The 20152-nt window shown below is 35.7% G+C and overlaps 1 long non-coding RNA gene across 5 annotated transcripts in view; it reads left to right on the top strand.

Annotated features, from left to right (window-relative positions):
* The window catches only part of LOC101798355 (uncharacterized), a 258592-nt gene extending 238440 nt beyond the window's left edge, over nt 1–20152 (top strand). For 3 of the 5 annotated variants that reach the window (XR_011804402.1, XR_011804401.1, XR_011804398.1), the window contains 2 exons: nt 4412–4553; nt 4725–5550. This is a non-coding gene — a long non-coding RNA (uncharacterized lncRNA). Of the gene's footprint in view, nt 1–4411; nt 4554–4724; nt 5551–16427; nt 16480–20007 lie in introns of those variants that run through there. The other 2 variants (XR_011804399.1, XR_011804400.1) reach the window with 2 other exon arrangements.

Here is a 20152-nt window from a genome sequence, read left to right as displayed (position 1 = left end):
TTTTGAGCCTTTAGAAAATGAGTTTGAAATATTGGCTAACATAAATCACCTTTTATCCACTACTCTCAGCAAAACTATACAAGTTGAGGACACGGACTTGTATTTCTAACTCTGTTATATGCATAAGTGCCTACTAGCAGGAGCGTGGGGAGGGTTTACATGTTCAGTCAACTAATGGATGTAGCTGACTGAAGAAGAACATGTGCATTTGAATTAGTTGAGCCTGTAGCTGAAATCTTTTGCCTTGGTTTCTGAAGGGAGGCAGAGTGCTTGGCATCTCCTTCCCCAGCATAATCCCATTGAGCCAAGCAGACTGTGGCCAGACAAAGCGTCTGCACTGCTGACTGCACACTTCCATCAAGGATTTAGACATCTCCCTGATCTAAACTCCAGTTGTAAATAATTGCAGGTTAAAAATGCACCCTTAATTATTGTTTTCCTCAAAAAAAAAAAAAAAAGGCATTTGATCCTTTCTTTCTTTTTTATTATAAAGCACAAACATGAGAAATATACCATCACACACTGCTCTGTGCACAGAGACATTTTACCCTTTAAGCCTCAAAAGAAATATCAGGCCCAAGTAAATGACCTAATTACTGTGTCTCCACTCAGTGTGTCCCAGGTCAGTGTGCAGATATATGCATAAAGGCAATAGCAGCTTTGGGAAATAATCTTCTTGATTATAAAGCAGCCATATACATGTTCTCTTGTGTGCAAATGTGTGCCACTCACCAAAATGTAATCACACAGTCTTGCTGATTAGGTATCTGAAGGGATGGGGAATATATGTATCTTTATGAGGGATTTTTTAAGCTATTTCTCTCCTAAATCACAGGGAACATCAAGTCAGTGGGAGTTAGCCTCTTAAAATCTGACCCCTTGCATCATGCATAATGTCTTTAAGTTAGATATTTTTCTCAAGAACATATTCCAGAGGTAGCTGAATAATGCTCTCTGATAAATGTAGCAAATATAATCCATGCATTTACTTTTATTTTCCAGTGTCCATAATTTTCAGGTTTATTGTTCAAAAATGAGCATTTACTACTGCATTGAGGTAACTAAGAAGTCATGTCTTTTTCTCTTCTCTTGGCATATGAATCGGCTTTCTAAAAATTCACTGTAGTAATCACAAAATGCTGCTGCAAAGAATTACTTGATAAAACCTTTTGAGATTTCAGCCTACCTCGTCCCTTTGTTTCATAACTAGAAGGAGTATAATGAATGCAAAAACTCAGTGAATAGAGCTCAGCAGGGCCTACTTTTTTCTCATGACTCCTGTGATTATAATAATTTGATTTTATAGGTGTCTATCCTAAGACCCCAGCTAGGGAGCAATCTTTACTGAGTCATGAACTTTCACATCATTAAATCTCTCCACATTTATTTTAAACATATCAAAAGTGTCAAATAACTTTAGATGTACTAAATTTTATTTGCATTGGGTAAAATGAAGTTTAGCCACTTGGGAAAATAAATGAAATAGTTTCCTTAGCACTCAGGAAGGCAGTTAGGCTCTCAAGTCTGCAATTCCCCCCAAATGGCAGTGCAGCACATCTCCTGTATAGGCCAGGACACATGTTTACAAGGACAGGAATCTGAGTAATTTCCTACCAGTCTGAAGGGAATATTAAACTCTTCTGTCAGTTGGATGTATATTATTTATGTTCCTTTTTTTATTATTGTTGTTGTTGTTGATTTCAAAAAATATTTCTTTGTTGGTTCAACGCTGACTCCCGATAGAAAGTGATGAAATGCCCAATATGTTAAAAAACCTTATCACTAAATCAGAAGCAGAACTATAAATTTTGGCTTTTGAAACTGAACTGACTGTTGAGGATCATTTTGCTCCTGAAATATTACAGCAGTGATCAATTTGCTGTAAAATTAAGCAGTTTAGCTCTGCAATCTATAGATGGAAAACATGTTGTTCTTGAGCAAAGTTTATGCCCTGCCCAAGGGATAAATTAAATTTTATGGGTAAGACATGCATTATTATATGCTTATCTGTTTAACATATCATTCTTTTCCACATCAGTATTATAAATATTTTTAATCATACATTTGATCTCTTGTGCATATAGTGATATGGTAATTCCCCCTGCCCCCCTCAAAAAATATGACCAAACACAGTTAATTCATCACAGAACAGGGGAGAATATTCTAATCTTCCTAAGAAATATGCTGAAGATTGAGGCAAAGGCACTTAAAATTGGGGCTACTTTGCAATCATTCAGTGGAATAAAATTTTCCTGAAGGAAGGGGTGGATCTACATTACCCATTTTTATTATGGTTATTATTGAATATTTATAATATAAGTCTCTAATCAGAACTGGGGGCAGCAGTCTAAGACAATTCACTTTAAAAAGTTAGGGAAAGCCATCAAATACATGCTGTTAATAACCTCATTACTGGTTTTAGATTTTCTGCTGACTTTCTTTGAATTGTCTAAACTGGAATCAAAGCTCTCAAACTGACTGTCAGCCCAGCTTTCAAACACTGGGCAATTCCTCTTAGAAGATCCAACAGAAATTGATCTTCTGAAGGAAAGAGAAAGAAGAGTGAGAAGTTGTGAACTCCTTGCATTTCATATATAAGACAGCACAGCAAAGATTCTTACAGTGTTTGTAGGGAAAGGAGGAGACCTGATACAGTGGCATATAAAATCTTAGGTATAACAGCCGCTCGACGTTTATAATATGGACACTATAGTGCTCAAATTAGAAGTGGAGGAACTCCTCTTACACATGTTTTATCAGCCACATCATTGAATATGTTAAAAAATAAAAATTTAAAAAAAGTGAAGGTGGACAAGCTGAGTCAGTCATCTTCAGTTTTGTGTGTATGTTGTGTTTTTTTTCACTTCTGTTAAAGGATATTTAAGACGATAGAATCAAAGCACCCATTACTAGTTAATTCATTTGGTCAGCTTGAACGGGAAGAATACACAGCAAAGACATCTTAATTTAGATATTTGTTCACCAAATGCCTTCAGCATCTGTCGTCCCTATTTGATGCTGTGCCTTGTGAATACTCCATGTCATACATGTGGAATCTCTCCCCATATGCAGTTTTGAGTTGAGATACTTGCAGATTCCACTAATTTCATTTGGAACTGTGTGGCTTAATTCTTTACACAGCTTTGAAAATCTAAAGCGTGGGTCCTTGTAACATCATCTTCATGGCTGACAGCCCTTTTCTGCTCTCACCGCCCACTTGCTTCCTTTCAGTCATACAGATCATCAGTCTTCTAGTTTTGGTGACATGGGTATCACTGACATATTATTTCTAGTCATCTTAATCTGCACTTGTTTCTTACTTTTTCTTTTCTGTAGCATGTGCTCCCAGGATTTTTTCTAACCTGACACAAATACTTTAGATGTGTACATTTTAGCCCATATTTTAGGCTGTCTCTAATATGTTTCCATGTGAATAACCTTTTCACATTTTTATGGAAAGAGAAATTTAAGGTGAATGTCTTAACAAACGGAAAACAGGAAAAAACACACCTTCCTTCAAGGTGAGATCTATTCCACTGTGGAGGAAGAGCTGGATGATAAACTGTAGGGGACAATTTTGCCTTGTCAGGAAGATGAACATGGCAGAGGTAACTTGCCTTACTGGCATGCTGTGAGGATTAATCAGTTAATGTTTTATAGTCCTTGGAAGTTGTAGAGAGCTATGCAAGTGCTAAATATTATTATTTTATTGTATCCTCACACTTTATATTCAAAAGTGAGCCACTTTGAGGAGACAATGCAAATGTGTCACTTATTATCCCTGTTCTCAATCACTGCAAGGTATTTCTGCAACGTACATGCTTCTCAAGAGTATGCTGCTGAAATGTAATTACTGCTGGCGTATAGATGGGCTGCCTTCTCAGGCTTTTTGGTAAACTTTAATCCTGCTTTTTATAAAATCACTTCTTAAATATAGCTCTCTGGGGCAGGCACTGTCTGTATGATCTGTGTTTGTACAGCTCGGTGGGATCTTGATCTGTGACTCACTGTCCTGGATACTAGCACATAAAAATAAAACAAAAATATATAAAAATGTTTACTCACTGAGCAGAAGTTGTATCAAGCAAAAGATTAAAGTCCAAAACATAATAAAGTCAAAGGGAACACTGTGCTCCAAGAGATTATAACTAGTCTTTGTGAGGGGTATAGAGCTGATATGAAATTATATTGTGAAAACTGATTTGTAGCAAATTTAAGAGCACAGTTCTTGTGCATTTGGACTTTACGTACAATCACAATGATTATAGGTAAACAGAAACTATTTTAAAAATGAGCACACAATAAAAGTAGTGTTCTCTAGATAAGCACTCTGATAGCAAATACCTGGAGTAAATGTAAATGAATAACACTATTTTACTATGAGGTGATGCGACTGTTTTCTACATTGAAGATCTAGAGAAGAGAACACTGAAATGCTAGAAAGACTTCTGAGGAGATGAAAGAGGAGAACAGTCAGTGTGTTCCAGCATGGAAAGAGGCTCTTCAACTTGTCTGCAAGAAGCATCTCTATCTAGAAGATGACTACAGATCAGGTAAGATGAACACACATATACATATATGAAAAATGTTGTTTTGTTTTTTAAGTAATTTCTCTAAAATACTTTTTAACTAAAAAATAAATAAATAAATAAATATTAAATAGACGTAAAGAGAATGACACTGATGAAACATGCCAGATCCACTCAGATCTTTTATATCTCAAGGTCCAGTCTGAAGACAGCATGAGCCACCCTAAATGAAATGACACAAGGAAGCTATGGACCTGAGAAATATGAGGCACCAGCAGACTTCAGGCATACTACCCATATGAGATGGGGTTTATGTCCTTCCTTACAAAATAAATATCCATTATAAATTTACAACTATAATGTATGTAATTTCTCATTTGTAAAAGCCTTCCTATGTGACCTACTCAGTCTTCAAATTCCTGAGGTACACGTGTTATGCACTGTGGGCAAGCACGAATTATTGTACCAGGATATTAACAATTACTTCAGTCCCATGCATTGGATTCAATGCTAATTTGCCATCTTCTTCACTGAAAACTGGAATGAGTGCTCAAACAGGACAGTGAAATACCCTTATACTCCTCCTTGTCTCTTGGAGAAGAATGAGACAAAGGAGGTGGTTCCAGGACTCCAATATCTCACACAACTCAACTACACTTGATTATTATTTGCTTCTCACAACCTGAAAAGAAACCTACTACCAGATTTGTCTGTCTCAACCCCGCTGAAGCTGAATACTTTCATACATATGTATGGATAGCTTAAGTTTTTATGAGCATAATTTGGGCTTTTCAAAATAGTGACACAATAACAAAGCAAAATTGAGACATGCATGTAATTTGAATACTGATTTGGTTTTATCTCTTCCTGTTGCTGGCACTTTTGATGCTGCTCTTTTCCATTCCATCTCCTTTCTGTTCTTATTTCCCAATGAATGGAATTAGTTGTGAGTGCATTTGCTGCTTCTACCAAGTGAATATCAAACCTGAGAAAATGTGTATCTGTGACCTCCCTAAGAGTTTTGGACAGTTACTCATTTGCTGCTACCTCTCTGAGTTTTCTACCGACTACTTAAGGTGTGTTCCCGATCCTCTTCTCAAATAGGAAAATGAGCACTGTCAGATGGCTATCACCATGTTTCTTGGCATTTTCAGCACTACAAGCTCTGATTTTTATTTACAGCTATGCAGCATTTCAAGGAGGTTATTGCAAAGGATGCCTTCTGCTTGTATTTCAGGTCAAATACCCTCAGTAAGCCGTATGCATCAATTTGCAGACTCAGGGCAGTGCTCCCCATGCTGCCTTAGAGTGAACAGAAGGCACTCAACCAGCCATTTACTGTTTCACAGTATTCAGGTTCATATCTGCCTTTGCTGCTGGATTACGTTGCAAGTGTAGAGTTATTAAAGGGTCCTCTATAGTAGAGAATTAGGTCTAATGAAGCTGCCCATGTCTCCTCACCCTTTCTTGGTGTATACAAGTAACAGGCAAAAAACCCAGACCCATCACATTTGTGTTAAAGTACAGAGGCTCCTCACAAGCGGCTGCAACTAGATTTGAACAGTTTAACGTTGTAGAGAATTTGGTCCTAAAAATTATTCATAGAAAGTACTCAGTGAATAATTTCAAAGAGAAAATTAAAAAGTGCTCAGGGGCAATCTATGAAGAACAGAAAAAGGGGGTTAAATTCACCTAATAAATTATTTGCAGATTGAATAATTCATAGAAAATATGGGACACATTTAGAAGGGCTTGATTCAGTGTGTCAGCCTACTCTGCAAAGTGCAGATGCCTCAGAAATTGCATTTTCTAAGGCATCATTTTGGTATGTTACTACATCTGAATTTCCATCTGGAATCAGATGAGTGCTTTGAGTTTCGTGTACCTGATGGCAGCCAGTACTTGATGTTGGAGGGAAGTCCACAATGAAAATCTTGTAAGTGGTTTATTTCATCACAATTTAATAAGAATTTCCTTGCATTGGGCAGAAACTATAATATAGGTTTCTTCATAGCTATATTTCTTACCTGGCAGATATTTCAGCATGTTTCAGAATTTCTGAATTTGAGCAGAGATTTGCTCACTTGTTTAAAGTTAAGCAGATAATATAGATCATGTGCAAGACTACACGTGAATCATTTACTGATTGCCTTATCACTTGAAGAATTGCTACATCCTGGACAGGCAAACTTAAAATTACTCACATGTATATGTAAATGAACATCTAAGTCATTTTTGAAAGGTGCTAAACACTTGGCTTCATCTTGTGGCAATGAATTAAGTTCAGCAAAAACACTACAATTTTTTAATGTTAAATAAAATTTTCAAAATGCACATAAAAGTAGGCTAAAGTATGTTCAAAACAATTGAAAGCCCAGCATTTAAATACATTAAGTAAGTAACAAAAGAGGCATATGTGACTCTGTAAACAGATATTTTAAAATAAATTTAGTAATAGACTTTTTAAACTCTCAAATCACTGTCAGAGCATATATATGTTAAAAGACCTATAAATATATTTTAAAACAATCTATTTTCCTTTCACTAGCTGCCAAGATCTCCATTAGGAGGTTTGTGTTTCCTCCCAACATTAAAGAATATCTCTAACATCTGTAGCAATGAATGGTGAGGAGTGTCAGTTCTGCTTCTGAAACAAGCAATGCCACCATCTGAAGGAGGAAAAATGTGGAATAATGAATATGCCTTCTGCGAGCAGTCTGTTGTGTAACAGAAGACGTGCAAAGTCTCTTGCTGGGCTTGTTTTCCTGAGTTTGTTCTATACACCTCTAAAGAGTGCAGTCAATTATGCAAAATTTGGTCAGTGGGAAAAGTATTGCCCAGAGATGCTAAACTCAAATATAAAGTGCCAGAGAGTGCATTGCAAGAACGCTGGTTGATGTGTCCTTAGGTATCAGGAAGGAGAGAAACCTATCATATTAAAACAGAGAGCCAATTTCTACCTAACTGCAGCAGCCATGACTTGAAACAGCACTTTTTTCTTTTTCTTTTTTTTTTTTTACCATGAATATTCCCAGAAAAACAGAGAGAGAGAGAGAGAGAGAGAGAGAGAGGGAGATGTTGTGTTTGCTGGGGATTCGGATTCGGGAGGTTCATGTTCCCTGTTCTTTTCCACAGTTGCTTTCTTTGTTACTTTGGTCCCTCTGTGCTTCATTTCCCTATCAGTGGATGAAAGCAACATCACTTTCTGATGTTCTAATAGCCATCAATAAACAGGTGGATATATTAATGATTGCAAAGTGCTCAGACATTATAATAAAAGGGAGGTGTGTACTATTGGTGAGTAATAAAAATAATGTCTGCAGGAACTTTACTGGAACCACAGAACAGAGGGCTACAGATCCTGTTATAATCCAATGGGCAATATTTTATCATTGTAAATATCTTTTAAAAGAAAGTCCCCATGTCTAATCTATAACCAAGAAATGTAATAGGATCTGCAGAACTTACAAAGCAAGGACTATTCACAAACAACACTTCCGAGCAAAGTGACCTCACCCTCCCGATTTCAAGAAAAAAATGCAAACAATTCATGCTAGGTGTCTTCAACTGTGCAAACAATGCCTAACATTCTGAGAAAAAGCCAAGAGCTCTTCACTCTTTCTAAAATTGCACAGGTTTTTTGTTGTGTTTTTTTTTGTGTGTGTGTGTTTTATTTTTTGGCATAAAGCTTTATACAAATATTTCAGGTTTTCCCAAATTTTATGTGGAAAATTTCTTGCAATTATGCATGGAAACATATCTTAATCTAGTTGTGGGGTCCCGACACTTCTGCAAATAACAATGAAAACAGACTTTAGTGACATTCTAGCTTTAAATTAACCAAAATTATAAAAGAAATTTTTGACAAAGTTTCCAAAATCTTTGGGTGCACTTTAATCTCAGAATTATATTACCCAGCTGTACTTCCATGTGGAAGTATGTAATTCATAAAGATATAGGGGTATTCAAAGGATTATATTTGCTAAAATTTTTTCAAACCTGATTCCTAATACTCATGTGTCAAAGACAAAGACTGAAAACCTCAACAGTTAAAAAGAAAGATAATATACTGCTTGGTACTCAACCTGAACTACAATGGAAGAGGAAAAATCAGTGTTAATCTTGCTAGTCAAACCTTAATCAATTTTATATTTTGCTTAGCTTTTCCTTTTTCAGCATGTATATAATTTTATATATAATATATGCATGGCTTTACATTTATTATCTATATATGTGCTCACCCCAAAACATTAATTCATCCTTAATTTTTTTTGGTTAAAGTTACACCTTTAATGTTATTTTAACATAGGGCTTTTTTGTAATGTAATGATATTTAATTTGCATTAGCACAAGTGACATACAATAGATCATGCTATTATCATGATTGATATCAGATGAACTGGCATAAATTCAACATTATAAATTGAGCCTATAAATGAAACTATTATTTTACAGGAATTACTGTAGTAGAAAGGCTAAGGACCCTCAAGTCAACCTTAGTCAAACCCACTCTTTAGAGTTTTATATTTTATGCCTGCAATAAATGCTTTTGTGAAAGCCCATAACCTGAAAAAAAAAAGTCATTGGAAGTCTATTAATTATAATAATACTATCCAAAAAGCTGTGAGGGCTTATTTTTGTGACATCACTCTTTGATTTCTTACTGCCTTAAATTATCCCTTTGTTGGCTGGGTGAGGGTAACAGTCATACTTTTGTCATTAAATATAAGGAGTTTTAAAGCCTGATCCACCTTAGCTCTAATTGATATTGCTTTCATTTGGCAGATAGTGACCTGATTTATAATTTAAATATGCATCATTATATGCACCTCTTCTGTATAATGAAAAAGCAAAGTTACTCTCATCTTTTCCTGCAATGTTAACATCAAGGAAAAGTATCTTTCTTTTTTCCCTTTTATACTCAGAGCCTAATTGAAAACTGTTCATTGAATTTCAACATGATAGAAAAGTCTTTTTATCTCTCAATTTGTCCATTAGCTATTATAATTGAAGTATCTGCTACACAGCTGAATTGATATTGTTCTTGTTTAAATTCTGGATTTCTCTAAATCTTCTGTGAGGCATCAACTTAAAAAAAATATGGGTTAGGAGACATTAGCTAACAATATTGCCTAAATGGGACATTAGACTAGCACTCCACATGTGTAAAGCTACAGAAAGTAGGAAGTCATCTAATTTTACTGGAGAACGTGTTGCATAATAATCTTAACAGCATGACCATAAGGTTTGCTAATTGCCACATCTGTTTAACAGCTGTCAGATGTTTGCCATATGCTGCCATCAATATTACAACAGAGTACATTACAGGGAGTTTTATTGTGTTCGACTGTTATTTATTTGCCACAGACATTACTACAGCCAGTGACGTCTATTTATGTTAGATCACTAATTATATTTTAAAAGCTGCATGCAAAATCCATGTTTTTCAGCTTCCTTAGACCCTATTTCTGATGATGTAACTAATATTTTTTTCCTTCCAGATCTCTGAACTGATTTATAAATTTCTCTCTTCTTATGGTAAATAATTCTTCAGTAAAATAACTTATTTATGCTGTTTTTGAAGGGTGTTTCTAAACCCAAGTTATGTTTTAATGGTGATGTTTGTAAGAACTCAAAAACAAATTTCTTTTTCAAAGAGCCCACTTCATCCCATGCTTCTTTCACCAGTACACAGGTCAGAGATGAAAGATAAATCAGTGGTTACAGCTCAGGAGTTTGGGTACCCTAACTCTAGTCCCAATCCCACTATGGACTCATTACATGACTTTGATTCATCACACGACTTTAATTCTGATTTGTCTGTCTGTAAGCTAAATATCTACTGTACAGCTGTAGCATCAGAACTCTTCCATTAAATGTCTGTAAAAAGTAAAAGGTGATACAGGAATATTACCATTAAAGCATAGAAATAGGGCGGATCTTCACTATTCTTTTAAACATTCTGTCATGTTTTTTTTAAATGACCTTTCAACTGGTCCGTGCATTACTTTTTCGTTACATGTAACTACTACAGCAATGAAATAGGAAACAGAGATTGACAAAGTGCAGACTAGGCAGAATATGCATGATGTGATTTAATATGAGTTGATAGGTGTCACTGATCTCTATTATAAATAGACTGTGTGAATTCCATATGATGTATTATTTATCTATTGTAGATGCCTTTTTGTTTCATTAATAAAGCTGGAAATCAGACGTATACATTTCCAATGATGAGTTTTTGGCAATACAAGGCATTGTGGTATTTGTCTGCAATTGCTCAATTATTTTGATGATTTTCTTCTTATTTATGTATAAATGATTAATGCTTGAGATGTTTGTTCAAGATTATTCTGATTTTAGCTCATTTGTCCAGCTGAATTCTTTTTTTCTTCTCTAATGAAAGAAGATTATTGCAGTGTAAGAACTTCCACTTTGACCTGAATTATAGCTTCTTTGAAACGTTGCACCAGAGTACGCAATGTAGGTCCTCTTACTTAAGTTTGTGAGATCGGATAACTCCAACAAATCTCACATTAACAACTCATTTTCAGTTTAAATCTGCTTCAAAGCAGAAACACTTATGCTCTTGTTCTACCTACAGTTAAAAATGTTCCCCTGGTATGTCTGTGCTTGAGAAAGTTAAGAACATACATTGCTGCTTATACACATAGGAAAGAAGACAATTTTTTCAAAATTCTGAAGGGAACAGTAAGCAGCAGCTAGTGCCTTCCGTTTACTCTTTCTAAAGATGCAAAAGCAAAGATATCCTTGAAGACATTAAAGGGCAAAGAGTTTAAAATAAAAGGCAAAACTGCGGGTTATACCAGGAGCCACATTATCAAGCCTCCAAGCCCTTTGAGATGGGCGAGGATGATGGGGGTTCACTGAAGGAGGGCAGTGGGGCTGTGTGCTCAGCCAGCACATGCCTTGAGGAAAAGTAGGTGCTCAATTCCCATGAGAAATCAAACTGCCTTACAAGAACGCCTCCATCAGTAATCTAAAATTTGTCTGCCTTCTGCATTTGATCTCCTTATTTTCTTCTTATATGCCTTTTTAATGCTGTTTGTAGCCATTTCAATTATGTGATTTCCTTATCTGTATACCATAGAGAATACTGTACAAGACTTTATAAACAGCTACTAAGTTTATCTGCCTGTCATTTGGTTTTCATTATGCGAGATAACAATCTTTCTCATATCTTATAAGAAGATATAATGTGATTGTTTCTAAACAGGGAGGGGAAAAAAGTCTAGTCTGCATTATCCTTAGCCTCATAGTATTTGTAATGTTAGTGGTGTCAGCACAATTTCCAACATTTTTCCTTGCTGTGGTCCAGGAAGAATTATCTCTCCAGTTTTTTTGTGTTTGCTGCTATCTGCTCTTTTTCTTCATTTTAGACACAGTGAGTTTCTTATCTGGAGTGTGGTTATGTGGCCATGGATTTGCCTATATTCAGTCTGATCATTCCTAGCTGTTTCGTGGGGCTGATGCACCGAAGGGAAGGATGAGAGGCAATTGTCAACAGCTCACTGTATTAAATATGGATAGATATTATTCATGTAATTTGACAGTTCTTGACTTTCAGCTGTATAATGACAGTGAAACGGTAGGAATTTCAGCAGCCGAACTTCTGTCTTACTTCAAGATAAGCTTATCAACTGTAGCCTGAATCCATTCAACTCATAAGCAGATCAAAACTCATGTCATGCTGAACTGCTGTACTGATTGCTGCTTCCTACTATTGCTTTACACGTCCATATGGTCTTAGTTGTTTGCCATCTTACAGTTATTTTGCGAGGTTTTTAGGAGACAGACTGTCTCTTGTATTTGTTCAGCACATTGTGAAGCCATTGATGCCACCAAATTCGTGTAACACAAATACTATGTAATGAAGTGATAATAGGTAATGGTCAGCCCTTGTGTTTCCTTCTCTCTTCACCAGTTACATGCTTGAACTGCAAAGAGTAGTTGCTTTATTTGGTTTCCCATTTAATGTGGAAAACCACCGTGAGGTTTATCTTGTGCTGTTTATCCCAGAGATTCAGCTGGATCTCTGAACATGTAGGAATCATGCATTTCATTCACCATTCATGCACTCCCACCACTGCAGCATGGCGTGGCAGCTGCAGACTAAACAATGTCTTTAGCTTAAGGATTGATCAAGTGTCTGTGGAATTTCCATGCGCCGTTACATGCCTTCCGGATTACAGCACTGTTTCCAAACTGGTGGGATTGGGGGGGAGAAACAGGGGGGAACTGTGGATTTGGAGAACTTTTGGCAGCTGAATGTTCAATTTAAAAACAATTTTACAAAAACGAATTGTAAAAGCACATGTGAAATCTCTTTAGTCATCTCTACCTTCATTTTCTTCTCTACCAGTTCACTGGATTTTGATCTTCTGGGCTGTCAAGTCCTCCAGGCAACGATTGTCTTTCTGTTTCTGCCCATACAACGAAGAGCATAAGAAAATATAAAAATGTACTGATGTTGCTGATGGCTCAGGCCATGGGCTGGTGTCCTGTCTTCTGTCAGACCTGGTCTGCTTGCCATTTTGTAGTGTCCTACCTGTTGTTGGAAATATGGCACACTAAAGGATGATGGTTACTACAGACTTCACTTGAACATTTTTGAGTAATTTACATTTATTAACTCATCACTGATGCATTTTTCTTCTCTGATTTTTTTCTGGTCACTTTTTAAGTACACTTCTGGGTAGCAGTAAACAAAAAAAATGTCATTATCAGAATAACTGATGATACAGAAGTTTTGCAATTTCTTAACAGTAGGAAACCCTCAGCTATTTGCCTTTTTACTATAATATATCAGTAGAAATATGACTTCAGGTTTCAGAATTAAATGCATGCCTCAGTGGCTCGGTTTATGCATTCATAATTGTATTTACAATTAGAAATAATGTAATTGGGAATGGATTCTTTTTTTTATTTTTTTTACTGGCTGGCTGCACAAAATGAGTTTGGGAGAAAATGTAGTTTTAAGCCACGCTTTCTTCCCCACAGTTTAGGATCATTTAAGCTTCATCTCCATCATACATAAGGAAATTATAGGCTAATGAAGTCCATATGTGGCTGTATTACATCTGAAGATTGCTAGGTCCCTCACTAGATTCCCTTTTGCACAGCAAAGCCCCAAATACTGAGGATGCAATAGCAAAAGGACATAAAATCACTGCAGTGATTCTGCAGTTACACTGTGCAATGGTTTCCTGTAAATATTTTAATTCCTTTATTAAGGAAAAGAGAAGCTTTAAATGGAAAAGCAGATGGGGAGAGAGTGCATGGCATCATGTAATTGAGAATTCACGTGCCCTGCTAGGCAGGGTTAATGGGCATTGCCCTGCAGTAAACCAGCTCCTGTGAATCCTTGAAATGTCAAAGTGGTACAAAACAAGATTGTGAACCAGGTCCTTCTTGTTTTAAATGGAGGCTGCAGGGCAGCTCTGAACCCAAATGCATATTTGGTAGACACAAGAGGTTATTTACAATTGCTTACCTCTCATTAAAACTAATCTGAATGTTTTTGTCTGTGAAGTTTTGTTTTTAATCAAAAAAAAAAAAAAAAAGTTAAATCTGTGAACCTATTTTTTCTTAAAAAGATGGAAATATTTCACTGGAAACTGATGGCAAATATCCTTGTTTGCTGACAGTTTCAAAAGTATTGAATGACCTTTTTTTCCCTTCGGCCTTTGTCCAAAATATGCAATGAAAAATATGTATTCCATATTTTGCACAGTGATTTTTGTCAAAAAAGTCATTTCCCATCAAAAAGAAGATTTCAAGGGATGTTTTCACTTGCCAGATTGAAAAACACATTAATGCTGGGATGCAAACAGGAGGGCAGATTCGTACAGTGGGCTTCCACACTTCTCATGATCCTTTTCAACAGGACTGTCACTAGCAGCACAAGGTGCAGCAATGTCAGTTTTAATTAAAACCTTCCGTTTTACCTACTGCACAGAACAGCTGCAGCATAAACTGAGAAGCAAAAAGACACCACAACATGTACAAGTTCAGGTTTTGTTGAACATAAACAGGAGACATTACTAATGTGAACTCTACACAACGCTGATTAGTCCAATAAATTCTAGAAAATGTTGATCGCATCTCCCTAAAACTTTCCATGCAAACGTCTGCTGATTTTCAAAGAACGTTCACTAGAAAAATATGCATTTTTTTCCACAAGAAGTAAAAAACAACCATTTTATGCCCTAGATGTAAGTGCAACTGGCTCACGTTCTTTACTGCTCACTGCTGGATACCATTAAATAAGAAGTTGCTGAAGTTAATTTAGTAACAATTATAAATTTAAGCTTGCTTCACAGACTTTCCAAATAAAACAATACTTGAGTAGATAATAGCTGTTTGCTATTATCAATCACAGTCAAACTTTGAAGATATTTAAGATGAAAAAGATTTAGGTAACAAGTATTTGTAGGTATCAAGTTCTTTTTGAATTTCAGTTTGACTGAAAGATTTGATAATGCAAAATCTTAAACCTACATAAATACATGTAACTCTCAGTCTATACTCAGAACTATCCTGTGTGCCTTTCCTGCTGCGCTGATTCAGCTGTCACCTCTCTAGGATGATCAACTTTGTATTTTGAACTGGTCAATATATAGTTCTTCAATTCCCATAGCCATGGAGTCAGAAGAATGACTTGGGAGTTCTGGGTTAAAAGGCCAACATTAGAATATGTTTTATGCTTCCCCCATCAAACTTTTTAATTGATTGCCTTGAATTGATTGCCAATTTGAGTATGTGGAGAAGAAGACAGATGAGCAGGTATGAGCAGTGGAGAAGATGTTACCTCCTTCTCTCCCTAGTCACTGCAATGGGGCTATAAGCCAGGGGTAGGCTCTAATCTCTCCAAGTACCCATTATTAAGTAATTGCTATAGGATATCACAAGCTGGTGTGCCTGATAGTCCTCATCTTCTTATCTGAGCTGTGGCTGTGTGGGCAGAAGCAAAAAACGTGCTTCGAAGCAGCCATTTGAGTGGAAAGGCCTACATGGGCCTGGCAGCCAGGTGTCACTGCAGCCATCATGTTTCCTAACCCCTTCCCCCAGAACTGATCCAAGTGAGGGAAGGCTAGCTACACAAACATGCAAGCTGAAACACAGCAGGGAGTGTTTATGATTACTGCTCTGTTATAAGCTGGTGGAGGTAGAAATACCCTCTGTGGGGAGCGGTGACAAAGACCTGAAAATGGCAACATCTTCTTTGACAGCTGGATCTAACACAGGAGGCCATTCACCTACAGCCTCGGCCCCGCTGCTAAGTCCCTTTTGCCTTGGTTTCCCATTATATGCAAAATGCAGCTAAGCATATTCATCTCCAAGGAGGAGGAGATCATTAATTCAATAATGATAATCAAGCTGTTATAAATTGAAAAATTGCTAAGTCCAGTATGCAGCATATTTGTATTTCTTTGCTTGTTTTTCAGAGATTTTTTTTTCTTTGTGAGCATTCACAGTTTTGCTAGACGTTCATCTCATTTTCATGAGAATTTTATGAAAACCCCAGGGAAGAGCAACTATATTACCTGATGTTACCTTTATATCATAAGATATAGGTAGCAACTAGTTAAGAGACACAAAGGACCCTCGGAATTTAAACTTGTTAGGTGTTCTGCCTAATATAGCTGAGCAAGAATTTATGCTGGCATTGAAGTTTTCAGAGCTAGCCTATGCTATTTAAAATGGAATTTCACACTAATGAGCCTAAAATAAAATAATGTGTGGAAGGAGATTTCAAAGTATACTCAATTGTATCACTCATTCCATATAAACAGAGAAAAAAAAATACAAATACAACCAAATAGCACCCTCTTGCGGACAATACCATCCTTACAAAATGTTTTCTCACATACACAGATTTCGCAGTTTTAAGAGCTATGCTGGTCCTAAAGGAGAAAGGGAGAGAAGGTAAGATGCTGTACCTAACCTTTTATATTCGACTTTCCAAGGAAAACACAAGAAAAATATTACTATACTTTTATTTTTCCATATGTTTTATATTAAAACATGAAAACTGGATGGAAACAGACTCAAATTTGATTCAAAAGTAGATTACAGTTATGAAAGGTTCATTTTCATTAGTTTTATCTTTACTGTAAGACCTTTCAGACAGGTCACACAACAGATCTGGGTTAATAAGTTTATGTATCCAACAGAATGTTCATTTTTCTCTATTTCTGAACTTATCATAAACCACTTTTTTTAAATTTTTATTTTCAGAATATATGTTTTGAAAATAGTTTGTGGAGCTGCATTTTAGTCTGTAATTCTTTATGAGCAACTTGCTTTATGTATCTGATATTCTTCCTTCTTCAGGAAGATGCTCTTATCTTTCTGTTACCTTACTGAATAAATTTAATTATTAAGTTCAGGTTTTCAATGCAAATTTAAATGTTGCCATCAATGAATATGTTGTCACACTCTCTGAAATTCATGAAGCCTGATAATAGATGAATGAATTTGTTACAGGATTCCTAGAAAGAAAACACATATGACCATGGGGAATATTACCACGATAGAGGGAGATTTAATTGTGAACTGAAAACGAGTAATAGTTGAAGTCAGAAAATATTTCCCTAGCTGTGATTTTTGCATGCAGATATTATTCTAAAATAACTTAAAATGTTACCCCTCACATTTGTTACCCTCTTCATGGTATTTTCAGTGTCTGAAAGAGGAAAAAAAAAAAAAAAAAAAAAAAAAGTACATCTTGTGACACGATAAACACCAGGCTAAAGACTTCTTTCAGAAGAATTTTTTATTTTGTTTTGTTCTCACATCAGGACTGAACAAGCTAAAAACCTTGATATCTACAGATTTGTAGATAAAATTTCCTAGCTTCATTGTCCTCCAAGGCATTGTAAAATAACAAAGAAAATTTGGGGGTCATAGTGTCTTTCAGTGTGATGGCCAAGTTAATTAAAATTTGCATGCAAAGAGTATTATATATTTTGTTTATTGTTCTAACAAAATCAAAAACTAATCTACAATAAAGTAGAAAGAAACTTAGCTCTTGCTCATTTGGACAATCCCGTTAAACTCTGAAAAGACTTCTCCTGTAAGAAAAACTTGCAGTTGTCAGGAGCTGTAGCTCCAATGCCCAAGTCACATGATTTTAATAAATGATGTATAATTATGCAATACAAAAGGAATTTTATTTTGTTTTATCTGTAATCAGCTAATCTAGCTGAATAAATTTTTAATTTAGAAGTTGGAAAGGTTTATCTTTACTAGCTACGATTTAAGCAGAAGTTCTTCCTCCTGTCATCTGACAGTAAAACATTCCTCTTTCCCTTTGCACAAAGTGTGGTTGTGAGAAGAGGAAACACAGTAAAGGTGTTTTTTGTGCAAATTGATAGGCATTGCCTGTACTGAAATTCTGCGGTCTTTTCTATATGCACAGACTTTGTGAAAGATGGCAAGATTTATAGACAAAAACTGAAAGAAGATTATTATTTTTGGTAAGCTTTGGAGTCTATGAATTAATAAATTCTAGTTGTCCTGGCTCTTAGGAATTCCATTCTGTCTAAATTTCAGTTTTGTTTTCTACTTTCCCTCCCCAGTAGAGTTGAACCTGGGAATAGCATCACTCAATGGCTCGTTAGTTTGATAAAGTGGCATAAGTGACTATAGCTACAATGGGTACTTCTAGCTCAGAAGCATTTATAGGTCTCAAGGGAATTCTGAAAAACACCAGAAAGTCTTTAGGTACTGAATCACAGGCAAGTATTTTGAATCTTTAATTTTTTTTATATATTCTTTTCTATGAGAATGTCAGAAGTAAAATATGGAATATGCTTTTCCCACTTGGTTTCTATTACTTGTAAAGCATTCAAAAGCTTCTAGAATAAAATTACCTCTATGCCCTGTTAGGGAGCAGGCAAAACTCCACTGAGTATCAAGGGAGTCCCTCTGCTGGTGTTGCTTTCCATTTTTAACCCAAATATAATAATAAAAATGACTAAATATTAGACTGGAGCTGTACAATCTTAGATTCTGCATTTATTTGTTATCATGTTTATCCCAGTGGAGTTTTACTGTACTTTTATATTTGTACAGAATATGCTGAAATAAATTCCCCAAATTAACTAGTTTATTTTCAGATGTGACATATGCATCATCATAATAACTTAAGTTTGCTTTAAAAGTTTGTTCAGAGGATGATAAAAACCAATTTGTATTTAGAAAAAAAAAAAAAAAGAGAAATGTAAAGAGATGAGAGGTACAGGAAGGAAAGGCAAGTACTGCCAGAAACGGCTTGCAAAGAAAAAATTGAATTATATATTTTGAAAATAAATAAATAAAGTTTCAGTTGTAGAATAGTTTAGGGATACTCCAAATCAGCAAAAACCTCAAGTCTATGCAACTCTCAGGGGAAAAAAAAAAAAAAAAAAAAAAAAAAAAAAAAGGCACAAAACATTTCCTTAAGGATAATCAGAGCCGGATATCAGAACAGTGTTTTCACACACAAAAACCCAGAAAACCCAGGCCACCAAAGGCTGTCCGTGCACCCAGCTTAGGTATACATCCACTGATGCAACTGGTCATTTGTTCTCGCACCCTGCCACACATCCATTGTGCGCACGGCATCTGAACAAGGAGCTTGTGAAAACCAAGGCTGCCAGGCATAGGAAACGAACAATTTATGCTGAGAAGCAACTGCAGATAATCAGAAGTTCCCTGAGAAACTGAATTCAATACTGAAACAATACAGCTAACTTTTTCTGATCAGAGCTGTGTATCTTCCACTGTGGGACAGATGTTGAAATGCAGGTGTATGGTTAACCCCATAAAACCCTTAAAATTTTCCCTGTGTGAATTTAGGTCTGGTTTCTGACAAAGACTAATTAGACATCTCAACATAAAAATGTATTTCTGTTTTGCTACAGGATTCAATTGAGGCTTAATCACAGTTGTCAATGTGCTATTTCAGTGAATAATATTTTCATTTTGAGTTATTTTACAGCTCCTACAGCAGTAAGAAATATCTTAAGGTACTAGCTGATTATTTAGACTTTATTTATTGTAGAGGCAAGCAATGACATTGAAAATATTGTATAAATAGCTAATACGTTAAACAGCAAAATACCTACTATGCATTATGAGTTGAAATGACATTATTTTAAAACATTTGAAAAACATCATCATAATTATGTTATCAGCACAGAGACAGATTACCTATTATTTTAACATAATTAATTTGAGCTCAGTGGATTTATGTTGCTGTGTATGTCATTATCCATCAATATAATTATGAAATGCTAAAAATTGGGTTTTGAATCTTTAAGTTATTTTAATTGGCTGGGGTTTTTTTTGCTTGGTTTTTGTTTTGTTTTGTTTTGTTTTGTTTTCTCTAAATCCACCCTTCATTTGTCTCCATCTTCCATGTCCGAAATTTTTAATTAAAATTTATATTTATTTTTTCATCTGTCCCTAGGCCACATTCCAATCTCACTTGCGATGTTTTTGCACCATGGCCTTCAAGAGAGATAAGCTTTCCCTCTTCAGTGACCGCAAGCTTAGAACCAAGTTTATATTCTTTTCTTGCAATACTGTTGGGGTTTTTTCACATCTTATTGGTA

This window comes from Anas platyrhynchos, chromosome 21 (genome assembly GCF_047663525.1).
Source record: "Anas platyrhynchos isolate ZD024472 breed Pekin duck chromosome 21, IASCAAS_PekinDuck_T2T, whole genome shotgun sequence".
Lineage (NCBI taxonomy): Eukaryota > Metazoa > Chordata > Aves > Anseriformes > Anatidae > Anas > Anas platyrhynchos.
This window is presented reverse-complemented; position numbering and strand designations above follow the sequence as displayed.